The sequence below is a fragment of the Ambystoma mexicanum genome, chromosome 7q, assembly GCF_040938575.1.
Source record: "Ambystoma mexicanum isolate Mex_15411 chromosome 7q, UKY_AmexF1_1, whole genome shotgun sequence".
Classification (NCBI taxonomy): domain Eukaryota; kingdom Metazoa; phylum Chordata; class Amphibia; order Caudata; family Ambystomatidae; genus Ambystoma; species Ambystoma mexicanum.
The window spans coordinates 269671948-269694602 of NC_090941.1; positions in this window are offsets into that span (position 1 = coordinate 269671948).

Genomic DNA, 22655 nt, shown 5'->3' on the forward strand with positions numbered 1-22655 from the left:
TATTTTGGGGTTGTTAAACCCACGGAATCAGGATATTTTAACAGGATACTTTCGGCGCTTGGAGGAGTTCAGGCAGCTCACGTCCACATTGCTTGCACGCTGGCCACGCCCCCCAAATTAATTGAATTATTGAAAACAAGACACATGCTCCCTTTGCTTGTCGCAGAATGAAAAGTATTAGCCAGGCCCGGATTCCCTCTGACTGCCCTCCCCACACTAGTCATATCTGAAAAAAGTATTCCCTCTGACTGCCCTCCCCACCCTACTCATATCTGAAAAAAGTATTGCACATATGTAAATGTGCGACTGTGTAAATAACTAGTTCTATGCCTAATATGTGTACCACAGTTTGAATGGTGCCCTATTTTCAATGGTCCACTTTCCATGTTTGACTGCTCCGGTCTCTTGACCATTTTGCGTGCTATTAGCTATACAATCATGTAACTGTATTAGCGGCACCGTGCACTGGGACTACCACTTTCAAATCAACAAATACATTCAAACTACTTCTATTCTTCTTGTGTGTCCCCAATGTGTTGGCAGATCTAATCTGTGCATTGGGAATAATTTGGGCATCTCTGATTTTGCTGGTCACCACAGTGAGGTCTGTATAGGCTCCATAGCTTGAATGATTGATTGATTTGTTATTTATTATGCGCCTATACACAAGTGTTTCAAGGCGCTGTTTGCAATTTCAAATACCTCCATGTTAACTCTGCTTTCAGAAATTCAACTCTGGCATTGATCGTTTTCACCTCTAATCCCAAGACTGTGTTGACAACATTCCCTTCAGTCGTGTCAAGCACCACTTTATTTTGTAGATATAGCAACTCTTGAGTTTTTCGTTTAATTATTCCTAACCTCTGATTGCAGGTTTCCAAGCATCCATGAACTCCTGCCCGCCCCCTGGCCAGCTCCAGGTGCCTAAGCACCCCCCAGCCTCCCGCTGGCACCCTATTGTCACCCACCAAAACCCCCCCGCTCACCAAAATGCTGCCTCCGATACTGGCAAAGTAAGTCGCTAACCCTTTACCTCACTGACCTTTTTCAGGATGTTCCTCATTTTGGCTGATTTTATTTGCCCAGTTTCGGGCCTCTGGCTTAGCGATGGAGTAGGCAATTACAATTATGGGCCTCATTTAGAGTTTGGCAATGTGGTAAAAACAAGTTGCAATAATGTTAACCTCCACTTTTTCAGTGCCACCAAATTAAGAGTTTCAGAAATTAAACTCACTAAAAACCGCCTGATTTTTCTTGGAGGAAATGTTCTTTGAAACAAAACGTTACTGCATGCAATATTACCACATTGGGATATTACTGCATTATTTAATATGAAATTCCCAGCAGAGTCCAATGGGACTTCAAAATGGGACACCCCGTTAATGCATGCTTAACATATATGCGTAACGATATTTCAGTTTGGTTGTATTCCGCAGGGAATATGTGCCAAACTCTAATTGAGGGTTATTTTTTTAATACTACTGGCCCCCATTACAAGCTAAACCAACATGGTACATTGATACATATAATGTGTTGTACCTCCCTTACTAACACCAGCTATAACTATACACTATAACTTCCTTAGTCCGGAGGGGAGCGGTAGCATCTCCAAGTGCGGTATTTCTGCATTACAAGAAACCTGGGTGAGTGGTACAATACTGATAGATTTTTTAAGGTCCTAACCAACCCCTGCCAGCCACATGGGTATTGGCCGCCCCATAGGAGGATTATGAATAGGGGTTAAAAATACCTTTGCGCTCAGGGAATACTGCAAATGTAGAAAGTTCCCTTATGTCCTCAGTGGTATCATCTCTGGCTTGGGTGTGATTGGGGAGTTGCTCATTATCAATGTGTATTCTCCTCCAGGTGAAGCACACATAGAGGCTATAGATAGTAGAAGATACCATTGAGGGGTGGATGCAGGAAACTGCAAATTCCCAATTGATGGTCGTAGGGGATTTTAATTGTTATTGCCAGTCGACATCTAGTATAATGGATGACTGGCAGGCTGTTTGTGATTCATTTGTGTTGTCTTGTCCTACTGGTCTAAGTAAAGACCCTAAGAGTCGAACACACATTAGAAATGGTATAAGGTTGCTTGAGACCCTCACAGACTTTGATTTGAGGTTTCTCAATCCTTCCCTTCAGAATGGTTTGGGAAATTGGGACACCTGGGCCAATGGCACTGCTAACTTCCATATGGATTATATATTTGCAAGTGAAGGGGTATGCAACATCATGGAAAATCTGGTTTGTGACTCCACCGACCTTAGTGACCGTGAGATTCTGATACTCACTTTATATGGTTAAAACGATACAGCCTCAAAAGTTAAAAGATATGAGTGCAACAAATATTTGTACAATTATAAAAATCATTCTTATGATTCTTCCTAAATGTCAGACCATGCAAATATCAGGGGGAAAAAATGATAATAATTATGATAGCACCATTTACGTAAAGAAAAGAAATATAAGGTAAAGATATTCGAATGATTAAACAATCAAATCCAATGAATGAACTGGGAAAAAAAGGAGTGCAGTATGCAACCTTCGTATGCGGTGTAAGAATTGACTTCATTCTTATAAATGTGATACTAACAATGCTAATTGGAGAATGCTATTTAAGATTGTAAGACTAATGGTTCTAAGCAGTTCTGATATCTCTATAGACAATATCTTCCAGATTACTACCTTATTGAAGTCAATGGCATTACTGCAGACAAATGGGCTGGTATGTTCATGGTTATAATTATGTAGATAGCATTGTATGTTCCCCTATATCGGACAATGTGTTGGAGCATTTGAGACTTGCGCCTTTAGACCTGGAGTATATTGTGAGGGTGATCACGAGACTTAAACCATCCAGATCCCCAGGCCAAGACGGAATAGTAAATAATGTCATCAAACGTAATCTGACGAAGTGGGCAACATTGTTATTTAAATTGTTAACCTCTATATGGGAGAGTGGTGAGATACCAGAGAGCTGGAACAAATCTATCCTAATTCCTACCTAGAAAAAAGGAATGTGTTCTTGTCCCTCTAACTACAGACTGCTTGCTATGTCCGACACGTGCGTTAAGATCTTTTGCACATTAGTATTGAGAACTATTAATACATGGATAAGGGATAATAAAAAACTGGATTTAAGTCAAGCTATAGCACCTCTGATAATATGTTTACACTTAATCACATCATATCTGATGTTTCTCAATGCCCTGAAAGCAGTCTATATTTGTGTTTTATCAATTATAGTGGGGCTTTTGACTGTGTCAATCGTGAAGACTTTGAAGCAAACTACACATTTGGGGTATCTGTCCTTTGGTGCAACACTTTGTCAAGGCAGTGTACTCTTATACCACCATCTCAATTTGTATGGACTGGGGCGGATCTCTTACATCGCAGTACCTCAAAATAAATACCTAAAACAGGGTTGTGTGATCGCTCCAGTTTTGTACAATTTGTATGTGGCAGACATGAATTCCTGTCTAATTGGGATGTATAGTTTTCCTCTGAAAATAGGTGGCGTCGGTATTACTTGTTATCTTTGTAAGCAGATTCAATTCAACACTACAGCTAAGTCAATGCCTAGTCTGGGATGTGGAGGGAAACCCTTATTGATATATTTTTATGTCCAGTTCGTTTACTCTGGATGACAACCCTTATATAACACCCCTCTCTTAGACTCCCCCTGACCCCACTGAGCCAAGAAGTAGGTTTGTTTTGCAAATTAAAAGGTTTATTTGAAAATTAAACAATATATATATATATCACACTTTTATAATAAATGAATATTTGATATCACACTTGAGAATATGATGTTGATCAACAATGGATAATGTTATAGTGGTACACTCTTTTTAATGGCTTAGAAGTTGATATAGAGAGGATAAAGTAGCTGAGAATGCTCATATGGCTTCAAAGACAATGCAATGATGAATGAAATGCAGTACAGAAAATAAACTTGATATGATTTCAACCAAAACAATGTAATCACTTTTCCCCCTGGTAGCAATTCACCCCCCCCCCCCTTTATGCAATGTAAAGAGATGGAAGGAAAGCACACAGTTCTCAGGAATGCAATCAAATATAATTCAGTTCCCCCCCTGGCAAGCTTAGAGGAAAACAGGTAGAAGTTTTAAACACAGGCAATATACTTTGAAGTGGTTGCAATTAAGTGAAAAATATGCTAAAAATGCTTTTAATTCCCTATAGGAGGTTCAGGGTAGGTGATAGATACTTGAAATGAGTTCAGGTCCGCGCTACAATGATTAATGAGGGGTTATTAGGTTGGAAACGGATTTCAGGGATGCAAGAAAAGACAAATATTTTTACATGTGGCTAAAATGAAGCAAAATGTCAAATCGCGGCAAATTTTCCAAGTGCGTCAGGCGCGATTACGGAGGCACTATAAGGAGATTCTAAGCTTTAAAATGACAGCTAAAACTCGCTCCTAGCACAAACGGTTCCGGAGATACGGATGACTTAGTAAAGTTAGTTTTTCGGATTTGAAATTTTAAAGTAAAACTCAAAATGACAGATGACAGCTTGCAGCTGTGAATTGACAGAAAGACACACACGATTCCTATGAGGCAGTTCTAAATAGGTCAAAATAGTTTGAATTAGATTATTTTAAACTAAGGGATTAGTTCTGGCACAATCCTAGCTGAGTACTCACACTAGATTTTGGACAGGAATGCGACTTCGTCACGGATCGGGTCAAAGGGTTGGACTGGACTTCTGGTGGTTCTGCTCACAGCGTCTGGTCTCTGATTCTGGCAAAAGTTCTTGGCACTGCACGGATCTCTGGTTCTGCTGGTCTGGATCAAGTGGATTCTGGATATAGCTCTCTGGTTCTGGAGATTTCTGCCGCAGGGTTCTAGGCCAGAATCAAACAGCGCAGCCTGGCTGTTCTATTCTGATGTGCCCCTTGGAGATCTGGGGTAATCAGTTTGCAAACTTGCAAGGCCAGCTGAGAATACTTTAGCTTGCAGTAGACCTTCTTGGTTCAGAGTTCTGTAGTCTATCTGGAGTTAAGTTCTATGTTCTGGATGTGAAGTCGTCTGTCAGCATGCTCCGCAAGGAAATGGAAATTGGATGTCCTACCTGTCCTGCACTGTCTCCTTTTATGTGTTTTGCAAGTGGGTGGGTCAGCTCATTCTGCATGCCCAACCCTCTCAACTTATCATTGGCCAGTGCCTCCTCTCTTCCTTGATTGGGGGAAGGAAATGGAGTGTCAGAGTGATGTCAGCCATTTATGATCTATTGAAGAACGCCCCTTTACTTTTGCTTAGAAAATCATTTTTCATAACTACACATACTTCCCAGATACACAGTTGTTTGACATTACATGTACAAATTACAGCTGACTTAAGGTACATTCTGGCCCAACTCTGACCTTCCTGAGGGCTTGCATTCACAAATGGCAACTTATTTTCATTTTTAGTTGATTTACCAATGTTAAATCTGTATCAAAAATTACCCTTCTACCCATATTCCATTAATTTACTAGGTCTCTAGCATAAGCACAGTGTCTGCAGTATTAATAATTAGCAGGGTTTGGTCCTAGAACATGGTACAGAGTTGAATCAAGTCTTGAATTGTGGGTACATTTCTTAGATTAAGGTTCTCCAAATTGCACATTTTTGTGAGCTTAATAAAATATTTTAGAGGCATTTAACTTAAACATATATTTGCTGCAATATGATTCCACAAAAGTGTCTGAGTCCACCCCCAGAGTCTTGGGAGTACTACATGTCTCTCCTCTCCCAGGCAGGGCTCTGTTTACAGTCCACACTGAAAATCAACATACCCCATTCAAGGGAAAGAGTCTATTGTGTTGTGTCCGACAGGCTGAGGTCAACAGACCAGGGGGGCCACTCTGCATTTGATTAACAGAAACCTGTGATTTCCTGAGCTGTTGTGTGGGTCTCTGAGGTGAGAAGGTTTCCCAGCCTCTTGCCCTGTTAATGCAATCAGATTGTCTCTGGGAACAGCAGGTGGCTAAGAGTTTTAATTAACCAGCGGGCCTTTGAAGTGTCCAGCTGTCTCAGGAACTGATTAGCTTCTGAAGTAGCAGTTCTCCTGTCAGAGTTTAGACCGCTAGCGCCGGTTTGTGGACAAAGCTGGTAGTGCACCCACTTTTTGGGATCTGTCTTGAATTAATGCATTTCAATAGAGTGGTCTTGTGCCCACGATTTTAGCAACTTATTGACATCAAGAAAATGAATTCCCAACAGCTCTGGGTTGCTTTTGCAAATCAGCCTTGCCATTCCCAATGGTTTCAGGCTGCTGTGTGTCTAGCCCAATGGTGGTTTTAGGAAGTGCCCTCCTGTGCTCACAACATAGGCAAAAATGGGTGGCAGCCTATTCTTCATGTTTTCCCTGTGCATTTTCTGGGGAGTTCTGGCCATCATGATGTTTTCAATGCCAGTAATGCACAGTTTTTGTGGTAGGGCTCGGTTGCATGGATAAAACATCCCACATTTTACGCTGATGATATTGTCATTTTAGATAAGACACCCATTGGCCTCCAAAGGCTGTTAGATGTCCTGTGTAATTATGCTACACATAATGATCTCGCTATAAATATAAGAAAGACTATGGTGACGGTGTCCGGTACCCAGTCCATGAAAAAAAGAAAAACGTGTTTGTGGATGATGTACAATGAACTGCTGGATATCTTGGATACCTACCCCTATCTTGTGAATCACCCCTCTATCTTGCTGTATGAGAACACATTATCACACAAAATGACGAATCAATGGAATGTCATAAGAAGATATCTTGCAAGGAAAGGTGGATATTCCATTGAGGGATTTATTGAAATATCTTTATACAGTAATCTACCAGGTGCTCTTTCTGCATTGGAGATCCTTGAGGAGAAATATGTTAATTGGTTCGACACATTCATAGGTAGGCCATGGAAACATGTTCTCAAGATTTCTAGTGCAGTCCCGGTTCAAGCCATCAGGTGTGAGTTGGGTCTTGTTTCACTTTCCACTTTGAGGAAAATACGTTGTACTAAGCTGTGTAATGATATAATGCGAGCAGCAGGCCAAGAAAGTCTTTTTGGAATTATAGCTAATACCATACGCCCGGAATGTAAGAATGCTTTGATGGGGAAGCTACAATGTACTGTGAACTCTTTTCTTCAGAACATCAATCTAAAGGATCATGATTATAATACAATGGATCCTAGTTTTAACAGACAAATCACAAAGAAAGCTTCTGAATGGGATATGATTACTTCATTGGAATACTTGAAAAAAAGATATGCACTTTACATTATGTAAAGTTTTAACATAAAGAAACCATGTGGCTGATGAAATATTGAATTGTGATTTTAAAGGTTTATGATAGTTCTTTGTTTACATATTTTAGCTTGTAATGAGTATACTGGAGACGGAGTTCTCTTCCGTATGAAAATAGCACATGTTGCTACTGTGAAGAGGAGGTTGAAACAGCAAGACATGTACTCACCATGTGCCCTAATTTAAATGTTTTTTTTTAATTATAGGGGCTATAATCAATTAGTTAGCAACCTATATATGATTGGCTCGGATCAATTTTCAGCAGCAGGTTTTGCGGCACACCACCGGGTTCACTTTGGTGCCGCTTATAACATATGGAAAATAATTCTTAAATGATTATTATTTTTTTCTCATGAGGCCAATTAATGATTATGAATTGATATATATGATTTTAATTGCATTGTATTCTAACATTGCCTGTAGTATTTTAGCTTTCTTTTCTATGGGCCTCATTACACGGAAGGCGTTAATGGTTAACGGTCACCGTTAATGGTAACGGTGACCGTTAACCATTACCGCCTTACTACGAGGTCCCTTAGCGGGTTGGTGCTTTAACGCCTGCTTTTTGCAGGCGTTAAAAACCAATCCGCTAAGGGACCTTGGTGCTAATTACTGCACCGCAAAATTGCGGTGCCATAATTAGCACCTTCCCCATTCCCATTATGCCCTAAGGGGCAAAAATGGGAATGGGGAAGGGCAGTGGTGGAAGGGGGAATTACCGCCCCACCAACCTTGGAATGGGGCGGTAATTCCCCTTTCACCAAGGCGGTGCCGGTATTTTACCGGCATGGACCAAGGTGCTAATAGCACCTTGGTCCTCCGCCTTCCGTGTAATGAGGCCCTTTGTGTTTAAATGTTGTAATACTACTGTGGAAAAGGATTTAACTAACCAAAGCACAATAAAAAAAAAAAATCACTATACATGCACTCGAGTTTTATTCCTAGATTAGAAGTGTTTCTACATGTTTGCATATCTTGCTACTTCCCAAACGTTCATTTTTTTTATTTTTTAATAGGATAACCCATCAATATTGATGTTGATTCCTTTGTGTTTCATAATTGTTGTGTGCCGTGAAAAGTAACAGTAATGTAGAGGCGCAGTGGCCACAACCTGTCCTATGCAAACTACTCGTTCCATTGCTATGTCTTTTTAGCCTCGTCATTGAGTATGTTACCTTATTTATTGCCTATGCCATGTGTTTAGGTATTTATGTGGTGATTTTTTTTTCTCTCACGTCAGGTGAAGTCCACGCGTAGGAACGGTTCAAGTAAATGAAAATGAAAATTAAGGGGTCCCAGTTTGATCTTGTACCTTGTCGTCTTCCACCAATCCATACCGGCTGACACCTCTCAGTTGAAACGCGCTCAGTAGCATCGACACTCTCCCTCTGTCATTTTCTAACTGTCACGCTCACTCCCGCCATTCTGCTTGGCGTGCTGCTGTTGACACTGCAGGGACGCATATTTCCCCGGTGACTTATGCATTGTTTAACTGATGCCATTTGTTTGCGAAATTCTTGATAGCCCAACTGTGTCATATCATTTTAGGCCTAATGATGAAAGCTGACAGCCATATTTTTGCAGCACGGATGTTAACATTTCTCATCTGCGGGAGCTCCCATTCAGTACAGGTTGAATAGTGCACGCTGCAAGGCGAGCATATAAATCAACATCCGCTGACAGGAAATGAATGCTGAAGATTTTCTATCAGTCAGTGCGTAACTTATCTTATACTAAATCACTGGCGCAAAGTCATTAAAAATTGAGAAATGTTCCCATATTCAGAAGGTAAAAGCTTTTCCATTATGCCTGTTTTTTTTTTTGTTACATTTGCTGCCTATCTGGGAAACAGCAGAGTGTTCTTCCTTTTAGACCAATAGCCATCCAAGGCAACCGGAGCAAACATGCCGGTTAGTCACAATACCAGTATCATTCTAAGTTCAAGCTCTAGGGCTTTGTTTGTAGTTCAGTCAGATGCCACTGGGCATTAAGGGTCAGATTGAAGCTTATTCAGACTGGGTATCAGGTTCAGATACAGGTTACATTGAGGAAAGCACTCAGTGGATGAAGATACATCATCACCATCCAACCCACTTACAACTACTCTTACTACTTGAACAATCACTAAGGTGGCTTACTCGGGATTTGACCCATAGCATATACCCATGCCAATTGCTTGCATCACAGCTTTCACAGGTTTCTTCTCCTCCCTTCACACACGACAGTAGACCAGGCATGACATCGCCTACACACACACACACACGCACCCACGCACGCACGCACGCACACACACACACACACACACACACCCCCCCTCCACCCCCCTAGCTTAAACATGGAGATAAACCAATAAACCACTGCCAAAACATAGGCAACCACTCCAAGACAAGTAAGATTGTTGTTTTGTTCTCCCTTGTTCCCCTCCCTTGCCTTGTCCCGCTCTGAAACACTTGTGTATGAGCGCAATAGAAATAAAATATCTATATTAATATCAATATCAAAAGTATGGTAACACAAGCACCTCCTTCTGCTAATGTATGATGACACATTTTCAAAATACCTTGCATTTGCTCACTCCATCAAACTCACATTCAATGAGTTCAATCCTGCTTTTGTTACCCCTTTGACATTTTCTATCCAGCTAGCTCCTTCACCCCATTAAGCCGTGACGCGCAATCCTGGATCTACATAACCATCCATGAAGGTTAGAAAACCATGCGTCTCCATCGTTGATCCTGGCTTAAGACTCACTTTCCTGATCTCCTTTAGGCATGCACAGACACTCTGCTTGCCACCATTACTGCTCCTGACACTGCCAAATGCCCATAATACATTGCTCTTACATCCTCTCTGCTCACAACCATGAAAGATGTCCACGACCTTGCCTTCTACTTGCCCTCCAAGAACACCAACATATGAGACTGTTTGTCCATACTCTGATCTCTACTCCATGTATCCTCTGCATCACTCCCTTTCCATCATCCCTAATTCATATACATCTGATTTGACCTGCTGAGCTAATACCTCAGCTATCAGCTTTACATGATAGCTGAGGCAAAGCTTTAGCTCACCTCAGCTTTACCTCCTTAGAGGCATTCTACCTGTCCTCACCTTCCCCCAGAAACTCAATGGCCCTCATTAGGACCCTGGCGGATTTTTTCCGCCGTCGGCGGACTTTTCCGCCATGGCGCAAAGTCCCTTTACGCCATGGCGGATGGCGGACTTACCGCCCCATTCCGAGGTCGGCGGGGCGGTAAGTCCCCATTGACCCATTTACCCTTCCCCATTCCCATTTCGGCCCCATAGGGCTCAATGGGAGTGGGGAAGGAGTTAATTACGCCACCGTAAATTACGGTGGCGTAATTAACACCAAGGTCCCATAGCGCCATGGATTTTTACGCCCGCAAAAAGCGGGCGGAAAAATGACCATGGCGCTATGGGAACTCGTAGTTGGCGGTAAGGGGTCGGCGCAGCTAACGCTGGCGCAAACCCCTTACCGCCAGGGTCCTAATGAGGGCCAATATCTCTAAAACTGTCATGATGCCTACCTCCAAGGAGCCAGGTCCGACCCAGCAACCCCAAAGGCAGACATGATTTCCCCCAGGGGAGTGCCAGCGGGCCCAAGCTGGGGCCCTTTGGACGCAGTCCTAGCGCCTTAGGCGCCAGGCTCATGTTGGACCTCTGTCCTGGCGCTTTAGGCGCCTTAGGCGCCAGGCTCATAAAGCTAGACATGTGTTCAAGTGTTTTAATGTGCACTTACCTGATGCAGACCATGCTGCCACATCCAGGCCCTCTTGAGGCCTGAATAGGAACTACTTTACCTGTGGGACTACTTACCACCCGGGTGTGGTCAGGGAAGGATACATACCTGATCAGAGGAAGGATACACACTTGGAACTTCTTCCAAAGCTATTTAAACCACACCCGATCAGCAACTCACGCTTCGCGTTGTTCTGCTCCTCGCAGCTGGACGCTCACCGTGTCAGCTCCTGCATCTGGACTTTAGCCACGCCTGTCAGCATCCTGGGTCACCTGCAAAGGGAGACAAGAGACCTACCAGCTAATCTGCACCACGGAGACATCACCGACGATCCTGAAAGGGAAGACATCATTTATAAAAGCATTTCGTTACGGTCGCTGCAGCGCTGCATTTCACTCACCTTTCCTGGGTTCCTCCATCTTCAGCAGCGATCATCCGGATACACAGCCACTTCCCAGAGCCTAGAGAAAAAGACAAGAATAAGAGGTGAGAGAAGGAAGGGAATAGGAAAAGCTCAGTTTCCTTCTAAGACTTACCTGTTGGGTCATTCCCATTTCATTTCGGGTCTTGCTGCTTCCAAGCAGGACCCCGGCCCCTATGGGGAAAAAAGACAAAGAAATTAGATGAGCGAATGCAAAAACATTACCTGAGCGCTCATCTAGGACTTACCAGATCTTTACTGGAACTGCACGTTTCACTTCGGGTCGGCGCCATATCTCCGGCATTCCGAACCCCGGCCCCTATGGGGAAAAGACATCAACATCAGCGCTTTGTTGCAAGAAGTCTCCAAAGGAATCTTCATTCATCACCTGAAAAAAGACAATGAACATTATTATTTAAAGCTTGAACTTTTGAACTTGCAACAGACGTTTTACAGCGCCTTACCAGTATAATCAAGCTTACCTGAACTCCCATTCAACCTCAATCCAGTACAGTAATTGGGTTCAACGCGCCCCTGCGTCAGAAGCAGGATGGAGAGCTCGTCCTTTCAGACCCTAAGGTGAGACTTCACGGGGAATCGTGGAAGGGTATCGTGGAGGGTTGGAAGAGAGTGGGAGGCTTGAGCATAACTCAGTCAGTAGGTAATACTCCCTTTTCACGCACAGGGGAATAGTCCTGCGAGCCGGAGAAGCCAGAGTAGAGGGCCCTTCCTGTCCATCTTCAGAGTCCTGCGCTTCACCATTGAAGAAGCATCAGCACTCGAAGCCAGACCTGCGCCTCCGTGGGAATCAGGTGAGCGTTACAGAACGCGAAGCCTACCCACAATTTCCCACCCGGGCGCTATGGAGACTTCCGAGACTGACCAGCTGGCCCAGCTTTTGGGGGAATTACGGGAAGAGGTGCACTCAGCCCGCCAGGAGACTAACGCTCTCAAAAGAGAACTAATCTTATCTAAGGAAAGAGCTGATGACCTAGCCAAAAGGTTATTACAGGCCCAGGCAGGGCACACTCCTTTACCTAATTCCGGCGACATTTCCACATCAATGGGTTTGAGTAACCCGGTACAAATTAGTCTACCTGGACACATGCCTTTGGCCCCGCCTGAACGTTTTGCGGGGGATCCCAAGAAATATGCCGTCTTTATGAACCAATGTCGTTTACACTTTCTATGCAGACCCGGAGCCTTCCCTAACGATCAGACCAAGGTAGCCTTTATACTATCTTACCTCAGTGGCAGTGCTGCCGATTGGTCTATTCCATTGGTAAATCAGGATGATCCCATTCTCCAGAATTTTCAGGGCTTCCAGGCCAGCATGGAAAGATTGTTCGCTCGACACTCTCAAGGACAGGCCTTTGATAACGAACTGCTATCCTTACGACAAGGTAATCAGGATCTTCTGTCCTACATAGCCACCTTTAACAGACTGGTTGTGGAAACTGGATGGCCAGAAAGCAAAAGGATCACATTGTTTCATCGAGGCCTGCGCGGAGAGCTTAAGGATGTTCTAGCTCAGATAGTAAACCCACCCCAGGTCTGCGCAGACTACATTGACTTGGTGGTTCAACTTGATCACAGACTTCAAAATAGAAAAGCAGATCGGTTCAAGTATGAAAACCGAGCACCGATCAAAACCCATGCTACCTCCAAGAGTACCGACGTATCTGAACCTATGCAAATCGGTCTTGTTAAAGGACCATTAACGCAGAAAGAACGAGAGAAAGCGGCAAATGCAACTTTGTCTGTATTGCGGGACTTCCGGTCAGCTTCTTCGAAATTGTCCAGTTAAATCACTTAAGAAGGTGGTTGGAGCTACTGATAATGAATTAGTGACACCTGATTCGGGAAACGACCTAGCCCGGCAAGCGTAGGGGTCCGCTTGCCGAGCTTGAAAACTAAGTCTTTGACCTCGCATTTCGTCATGCCAATGGTGCTTGTGGACCCAAAACAGCCTCAGCAGTTGCATGCTATAAAAGCATACATCGACAGTGGAGCTATTGGAAATTACATAGACCGTGAATTGGCTTCCAGGATTAAGCTTCCTCTCCGCCCGAAAGTAACCCAAGATGTCATTACTACAGTAGATGGAACCGAAATAGCCTCTGGGCCTGTAACGCATTCCACTGTTGAAGTGACACTGGTGGGTCAGGATGGGCATCGGGAAGCAATCGTGTTTGATGTGATCAAGGCCCCACAATTTCAAGTAATTCTTGGAATTCCTTGGTTAGAAACACATAATCCCAGAATTGACTGGCGAGCAAAGAAGATAAGTTTTCCTGATTGTGAACCAACTTGTTATCCAAGAAATCCAGCTATGGGTCTAGCCACAGCAACTTCCACCCCTGTACAGCTACCGTCAGAATACCAAGAATTCCAAGACGTTTTTCAGAAAGAACAGGCTAACACGTTACCTCCCCATCGGTCTTATGATTGCCAGATCGATCTGGTACCCAATGCTCAACTACCTTATAGTAGGATTTATGCTCTTACGGAACCTGAGAACCTGCATTTGCGTCAGTATTTAGATCAGTACCTAGCCAATGGTTTTATTCGCCCGTCCAAGTCTCCTGTCTCTTCAGCTCTGTTCTTCGTGCCAAATAAAGAAGGCGACCTTAGAACGTGTATAGACTATCGCGCCCTAAATCAAATAACGATTAAGAATCGTTATGCTCTGCCCTTGATCCCTGAGCTTATCGACCAGGTGAAAGATGCTTGTGTGTACAACAAGTTAGATCTCCGAGGAGCTTATCACCTGGTGCGCATAAAAGAAGGCGACGAATGGAAGACTGCATTAAGCACCAAATTTGGGCTCTTCGAATATCAGGTGATGCCCTTCGGTTTGTGCAATGCACCTGCCGCCTTTCAGTACTTTATGAATGATGTTCTTCGGGAACTTATCGATGTCTGCGTCATTGTTTACATTGACGACATCCTGGTGTACTCTTCTTCAGAATCTGATCACAGAAAACATGTTAGGGCAGTGTCGGGGGGAAATTCTGCCGGGGTCGGCCGGGCCGTCCGTAGACCTCCGGGCAGGGAGGCCCCAACTCCTCCCGTATATCCCAAAAGAGATAGAGTATGAGACACACGCAAGAAGCAAGGTGACTCTGCTGTTTATTAGACAAAACGGCAGGGATGGGTCAAGGATCGTACGCGTCCGTCCTGACACACACACAATCGTGGGGCTCGCAGGCCCTTTTTACCTTAGTATGATGCGCTACTTGCGTCACCTTAGAAAGTTTAGCAAAAAACCTATTTCCACTCTGGATTGGTTACTCGAGTGGTAGGGTTAGTATAGCATACATATAGAGAACGGTATTAGTGGTTGAGGGTTAGTCAGGTGATATACTTGGGCTGTCCCTTCAATTTGATACATGAAAATTGTTACATGAAGACCTCTGAGGATTGGTCAATGTTAATGGCGTAAGTGATAAGAGCCCCATGTTCTGATTGGTCCGCTCGCGAGCCTCCCAGTCTGGGACTATCGCTGTTCCCAGCTCGCGGTGCACCTGTCATTTGCAACAATGTTTTACTATGGGTAGGTGTAAACAATGTGAGGATTTATTCATATGTTTGAAGGTCGACTACTCCCACTGCTGCAGATGTCCAATGAGCCTTTTAATTGTATCTGCCTGTGCCTTGAAAAGTGGGATTCAGGCGTCTCCTTCCTCCTGGGCTTGGCATCCTGTCAGGTTTGGCTTTGTCACGTGAGGTGGGACCGTGTTTGAGGCAGAATTCAGCACAATTAATATTGTTTTTCCTACTGTGTGCCTGGTTTATCTTGCAGGTGCGACCTTGGCGTCGGCTTGCGGCGTGCGAGATTGCAACATCGTGCCCTTGGCGGTGTGCTTTCGCCGGGCTCTTTGTGCAGGGTCAGCAACCGAGCTCTTGCTCATTCAATGTTCATGGAAACTTTTGCTTGCGGCCTACTTGGGCCTGGTGCATAGGTGGAACCGTTTGATGCAGAGCGCTTTAGGTTACGGTATCATATTGCTCTATCCTCAGTATCGTGTCTCCGTTATATTCTTCATTATGGTACATGGTTCTTAGAAGAAGCGTGAGCAAGCCTTTTTAGATAAGTTCATTATGCGTCTTGCGTTTCTGCATTTTGAGAGCCTATGTGGAAAAATAATAAAGATGCACGTCCGTGGGAATGTCTGTCGCCTACGTCATAGCACTGAGTATGTTCTTCGTGTGGATTGGTGTGGGAGTGTCCGGTGTGCATGTTTGCACAGGTGTGCTGACCGTTGGCTAGGTCGTCATGGCATCTCTAACGACGTGTAGGTTTAGTCGAGTTGATCCATGCCGCAGGTGTCGGCATGGGCAGGGCGGGCTGCTGGGCAGGTAGGTGGTCACATCCGTATGTTCCTGTACCAGGGTATTTGGTCGTCTGGTAGATAGGCAAACTCCTCTCGTGGCGGGTGTCTAGGCCGTGATCCTCTAGGCCAAGCGCAAGGGGGGAACGGCCGGAGCCTGTTCTTCCATTCTCCCAACATATCCTTTTCTTTATCTCCTCTTACTCTCCATATTTTAGTTATTCCTCCCAAATGTCCATAGTGGTTAACATGGTCTTCAAATGACCAATACATATATGCACAGGTTCCTCCAGGAGTGCAGTATACCCATTTCCCTATGTAGCTCCTTGGGTTTCTTGGGTTTTCGAGCTTCACAGATGGTGGGTCCAGGTGGTTGGTGATGATCTGGTTGCGCAACTTCTCTCTCTCTTTTATGATTGTGCCTGTGTGTTGGCCATCATCTGTTGGCATCAAGAGGTGCATACCAACCATTTCGATCATCTCGTCTGTGGTGCGTGCCTTCCGGGCCTTCCAAAATCTTATTATGATCAGCGTAGCTCCAGCCAAGATAGTACATCCAACTATAATCTTCAGTCCATCTGACAGCCAAGATGGCATCCATGACCATAATATTGAAGACCAGCTCTCATCCTTTTTCACACCTTTACTTTCATCCATCATTTTTGAGTGCATCTGGGCCAATTGTAAAACTGCTTCTGTCAGTGTACCATTGTCAGCATCGTTGGCAGGAATGAATGTGCAGCATGATTTTCCTATCTTAGCGCAAACTCCTCCTTCCATTGCTGTGAGGAGGTCCAGTACATATCTGTTCTGAAGTGCTACCATCCTCACAGCTCGCAGTTCCTCTTTTATTGCGTTGAATCCATTTACCGTAGAATTAATAGTCATCATTAGTTCCCATCGAGTTATCTGGAGCCATTTTGCGTTTGCGTAAGCCTGTAGTCCTGGATGTATTATCGAGGAGAAGAACATTGCTGCTCTGCTGAATAGTCTGTGTTCCAGCGGGATTGAGGTGAGTCTTGTTTCCGACCTTCCCCACAGGTAATTTCCTGTCAGAGGTTCTCCTTGTCTTTTCCTTCTTTTGAGGACAGTGTTGTTGCCGTTGCGTTGGTTCTCTGGCCCTTTCCGAGGCCGTGCAGATCTCTTTTTCCTCTTGTTCCCTTCATCCATTTTGGGGAAATTCGCCATATTCACATGTTTCTGGGGCACCACTAGTGATGGTACATTAACGTGTACTATTGTGCATACACCATTCCACAAAGGGGGCAGTGTGTGGTACGCCTTGTCTCCACAGGCCCAGTAATGGTCCATTACTACTGCTGTTCCTGCTCCCCCCTCAGGTAACTCCATCACGCTTTCACAGTTGGTGTTGTATCCTACGTCCACCTCCCCTTTATGTTGGTAGCATACCTTAGGCGCAGTTAGCGGCAGTATTGTTATTGGGTCTTCATCCTTCTCCATCCACGTGAGCATGGGTACGTACTTGACCCAGGTCATCCAACATCTATGGTTGTGTCCATCAATAGTTGAAATATTTTCTCTTGTTACCATGTTGCTGCCAACCACTCCTATGTCCCATTTGTTGTTCATGTACACCTTCCCTGTTATTATCACCAGTGGTCTTTCCCAACATCCGTTTTTACCAGGGACTTCAGTGGCGTACCAATCACATGGTAGGTACTGTAGTGTTACTTTCTTTGTTTCTCCTTTTTCAGGACCACTTGTTATGTATCTGAATCCTTCAGCATGTAAACTGCTCTTGTGGTAACTCAAATAAGTCTTGAGGAAGTTGTTTTCATATGGATATGTATCTCGTGTTTTCCACACCAGTTGCACCACTGTCCCTTGAAATCTTCCTTTCGTCTGGAACAGTGCCAGGTATATAATACATCGTGCTACTTTTTCATCTATCTCCGTGGCAACAAATGTTCGAGAAGCACTTATGGCGTATGGGATTAATGAGCAAACGTAGCAGCTGTCTTCTGTTGTCTGCTTACCTATGTGGGTCATGTGTTGGTACCATATGTTGTTTGAGATGTGTGCTGAATCTTGTATGTAGTTGTCAATACCTTTATTATCTGAGTATGTGCTGCGTTTAACTCTATTTTCCTTGTGTGGGATTTTACTAGTACCCCCTGACGTAACACCTGTTGCAGCTGGGGGTGGGGGTGTATTAGGTTTGGGTACAGCAATAATATTGATAGCATAGCTGTACTGCCATACAGAGGCAGCCAAGAATCCGGTGATCATTAAAATCCCTATCAATTTTATTACAGATGCTAATTTCACCGGCATTTTGCTCTTAATTTGCTGCAGTCCGGCAGCTTATTCTTGCGACGTTACAGTTGCCCGCCTGAAAATTCTTAATATGCTTGTTATTAGTGTTAGTTGTCGTTTTTTAAGCTCTCCCTATCAAGTAGTCATTCAGTGCCCAGGCGAAGAGCTGTTCCCACGCCAATCTAAGCGATCTATCTCTTAGGGCAGGCAAGTATGGTTGGAGGTGGGGCATTGAATGTTCTATGGCCAAGAGGAATGCTGTGTAGTAGACACGTACCCTCCTTCTTTTCAGGTACGTTGGCCTTTTTATTTCATATACAAATTGGTGTGACAATTCTTCCAGGTAATTATCGTCTGAGGGTACCATCTACTCCTGGGCAGTGAATTGGTTAGTTATCTACTTTCTTAGTAGTACAATAATACGCTGTACCTGCATGTGCGAGAGAAAAGAAAGAGAACATTCAGGTGTTTACATGTGTATATGTGCAAGACAATGTCCTTCAGTTCAGTTATTACTACAGTGGGTAGGGGGTCAATGGGCAGAGGGTTTGGGGCTCAACTGGCGGAAGTCTCTTTACTCTTTAATCGTGTAACCATGGGGTGGGCGGTATGGGGATCACCCCTTTCTTTTCTAGTAGTTGTCTCTGGAGAATCTGAGGGGTGGCAGTGTATGGGGACACTTAGGCCATTAGTTGTGGTAGAAGTCTCTTCCTCCGTTGGTGACGCTGTTGTTGTTCTTCCAGTGGCCCTGTCGGTGGCGCTGGGGCGGGTCTGGAGTTTGTAGATCTTTAGGTCGTATAGGTGGTTCCAGGCACGTTTGTCCTGTAACTTTACTGCTCTTGTTGATACCTCCTCTACCAGATGGGGGCCAGTGAAGCGTGGGCTGTTCCACTTTCTGTTGAAATTGCGAAGTAGTACGTGGTCACCTTTAGCAACTTTGCACAGTCTTTCCTTTTCCAATTCTTTATCCGCGTCTTCTTGTTGATCGCTGTTAGACCCGCCCCGCGTGCGCTCGAGCTGTTGAGACACAAACACTACACTAGTAATCAAAGAAGACACATATTGGTACATTTCATCACCAAGGACATTTGCAGTACTCTCGTGATCGGTAAATGCTCTTGATGTTGGCGTTAGGGGAAGGCGCATTTGACGTCCGGTAACCACCTCGTGAGGGGTGAGGTGGTGGTCGGAACCTGGTCTATTCCTTAGCTCAAATAGGGCTAGTGGAAGGCAATACAACCAACTCTTCTTTGTTGTTTGCTGTATTTTTGCAATTGCCTCCTTTAATAGGCCATTCAGGCGTTCACATATACCGTTGGCCTGTGGGTGGTATGCACATGCAAATTTATGCTTGATGTTCAGTAAGGATGTGATGTGCTGGAACATTTCGTTTGCGAAATGTGGGCCATTATCTGACCGCAGTACCTCGCACACTCCCCACCTGGGGAAGACCTCCCTCACTAGGAATTTAGCTGCTCTGAATGCATCTGGGTGTGAACAGGGCCCTGCTTCAATCCACCTCGAGAATGGGCATACTACTACAATCATATACCTATTTCCTTGACATACGTTGATCATATCAACATAGTCAATATGGAGATGTCGGAAGGATCCCTCTGGCTGGGGTATAGTACCTCTTATCACCTTCAGAGTGTGACCGGCCGTAAACTGTTGACATGTGAGACAATTGCTGATAAAATTTGACACATGAGAATTTAACTCGGGGCAGAACCAGTCTTCCCTAGTTCGTGCTGCAATTACTTCCTTGCCTGTGTGGGCTGGGTGGTGTAGTTGGCTCAGGGCGGTGTTCAATAGTGCTAGTTGCATTACAATCTTTCCAGTGTCACCCTGGCGCCATAGTGCGTCAGTTGGTGACATTGTGCATCCTCTTTTTACCCATATTTCTTTTTCTGCCATTGGTGCAGCCGCTTGTATCTCCATTATCTGTGTGGCTGGGAGATGGGTGTACCCTTCTCTTATCAACATCTCCTTAGCCATTCCCCTCCCTTTCCCTCTCTTTGACTCTGGGGGGTTCCATATCTCACCAAAATATGCAGCATACTTCGCATGTGCATCTGCTGCTGCATTCCCTTTTGAAATGTGGTCTTCACCATTGGTGTGTGCGGTGCATTTGACCAAAGCTAATTCTTGGGGGTCATTTATTGCTTCAATTAGTTCAGCCAATAGGAGGGCATGTTGCACTGGAGTGCCATCAGCTCTCCTAAACCCTCTTCTTCTCCATTTCGACAGCCCTGAGTGGAAAGTGGACGTAACATATGCGCTGTCGGAATATATGGTCACTCGTTTGACAAAGCTTTCCTTCAACGCCAAGATTAGTGCAATTAATTCTGCTGCTTGAGCGGAATAATGCTGTGGTAGTTGTACACATTTCATTGCCACACACACCGGTACCTCCATCATTTTTACCACTGCTGCCCCAGTCCTCCTTATACCATCCCTTTGATCGATAGTTGATGACCCATCAATGAACAGGAGCTTACCTCCCTCTAGTGCGTTCTCTTCAATCTTTCTAGTACATGAGTACATTTCAGTTATTTGTGTACAATCGTGGGCATATTCTCCTTCCTCAATTACTTCTTATAGGAACCTTGCAGGGTTGACCGTGCTACATCTAACAATTGATAGTTCAGCTCTGGATAAGATGATCTCATAACCTGATGCTCTTTGCGTGGTTAGGGTGGACTTAGGTTTATTCAATATTGCAAATAGTGCATGTTCCACAAACAGTGTAGTTGGGCACCCCATGATGATTGCTGATGCTTTCTCTACCGCAAAAGCAGCTGCGGCGAGACCTTGTTCGCAAGGGAAATGACCTAACATCACAGGATCTAAGTGGCCGCTGTAAAATGCTACTGGTTTGTAGCCCATGCTTGTTTTTTGAGCCAACACTGCTTTCATTACTGCTGAGTCGCAATGTGAAAATATAAAGAATTGTCGCTCATAGTCTGGGGTTGCCAGTACCGGAGCAGTTTATATCGCATATTTCAGTTCATCAAAAGCCTCTTTCATTTCCATTGTCCACCCCAACTTTTTCTCCCCTTTATTAGCTTCCTTTAACGCCTCAAGCAGGGGTCCTATGTATGAGCTGTAATCAAATACCCATGCTCTACAGTAGTTGCACAGACCCAGGAACTGCTGCAGTTCCCTCACTGTTTGTGGCACTGGTGTTTTTGAAATGGCCTGTGCTCTTTGTGGTGCAATCTTTCTTCCATGTTGGGATATGAGCTGACCAATGTAAAGTACCTGTTCTTGACAGTACTGTAACTTTTCCATGTCTACCTTGTAACCCTTTTCAGCCAATATTGTCAGCATCTTTAATGAGTCCTCTCTGCATGTTCTTTCATTTGTACTGCAAATTATTATGTCGTCGACATACTGCAACACTGTGCTTTCCACTTCAATGTTACCCAAATCCATCTGTATTACTCTGTTGAAGATTGAGGGTGATTCGCAGTACCCTTGTGGCAATCTGGTGTGTTTCCACTTTGTGTTTCTGTAAGTGAAGCTTGTCAGATCTTGTGAGTCTGGGTGCAATGGTATTGAGAAAAAAGCATTTTTAAGGTCGATCACTGTAAATCGTGATGCTTCTGCTGGAATGCCACACAATATTGTGGCCGGGTTTGCGGCTATGGGGTATTCTGCTTCTACTATGTTGTTCAAGGGCCTGAGATCCTGTATGAAGCGCCAAGACACCCCTCTAGCCTTGCGCACTGGGTATACAGCCGTGTTACATGGTGATTCTGAGGGGACCAATATGCCATTATCTATAAGGGCTGTTATGGTTTCATATATGCCCTCATCTGCCTCTTTTGATAGTGGGTACTGTTTCACTCTGGGGAGCATTGCACCTCTTTTCAATTTTATCCTTACTCCCCCTATACTTTTTATGCACTCCACGTCATAGGGGCTAGTAGTCCATAATGATGTGGGTACTTTTGTCATATCCTCCTCAAAGAAGGGAACTGGGGTGGATGTGGGTGCCTCAAGTGCCATTGCAATTTTCTGTGCCACTTGTTTGTACGCCACTCTTAGCCATATTTCCACACTCATCATAAACACCATTTCACCTTCCTCCTTTTCTTCTGAAAACAGCTCCTCATCTGACACCTGGGTGAGTCTACATCCTTCTGCTAGTGCTATCACTGCCCTCCATGCTCTTCCTTCTCTGTCTTGGGCATGTACCGCAATGTAATCAGCTGTTGCTATAATGCTCTCAATGTCCACTGGAACCACCTTTCCTTCTGGTTCATTGACTGGTGTTTCTGGTCTGAACAAATAGGCTGCTGGCCTCCTCCAGATCTTTCCCTCTATCCCTGGCATCCATGCAAATGCCATGTCTGTCCCGTACTGGAAGAGTTCGCCATCTACTGGCTCAGCCCTAATCGCTGTCTGTTCACAGTATGCTTGCATAATCTGTCGTGCTGTGAGCATGTTAATTCCTGGAGTAGAGCAAATTATGCCGTCCTCCGTAAAGGAGATCGTCATATTCAACCTGTTCATGATGTCTCTCCCCAGTATATTTACTGGTGTCA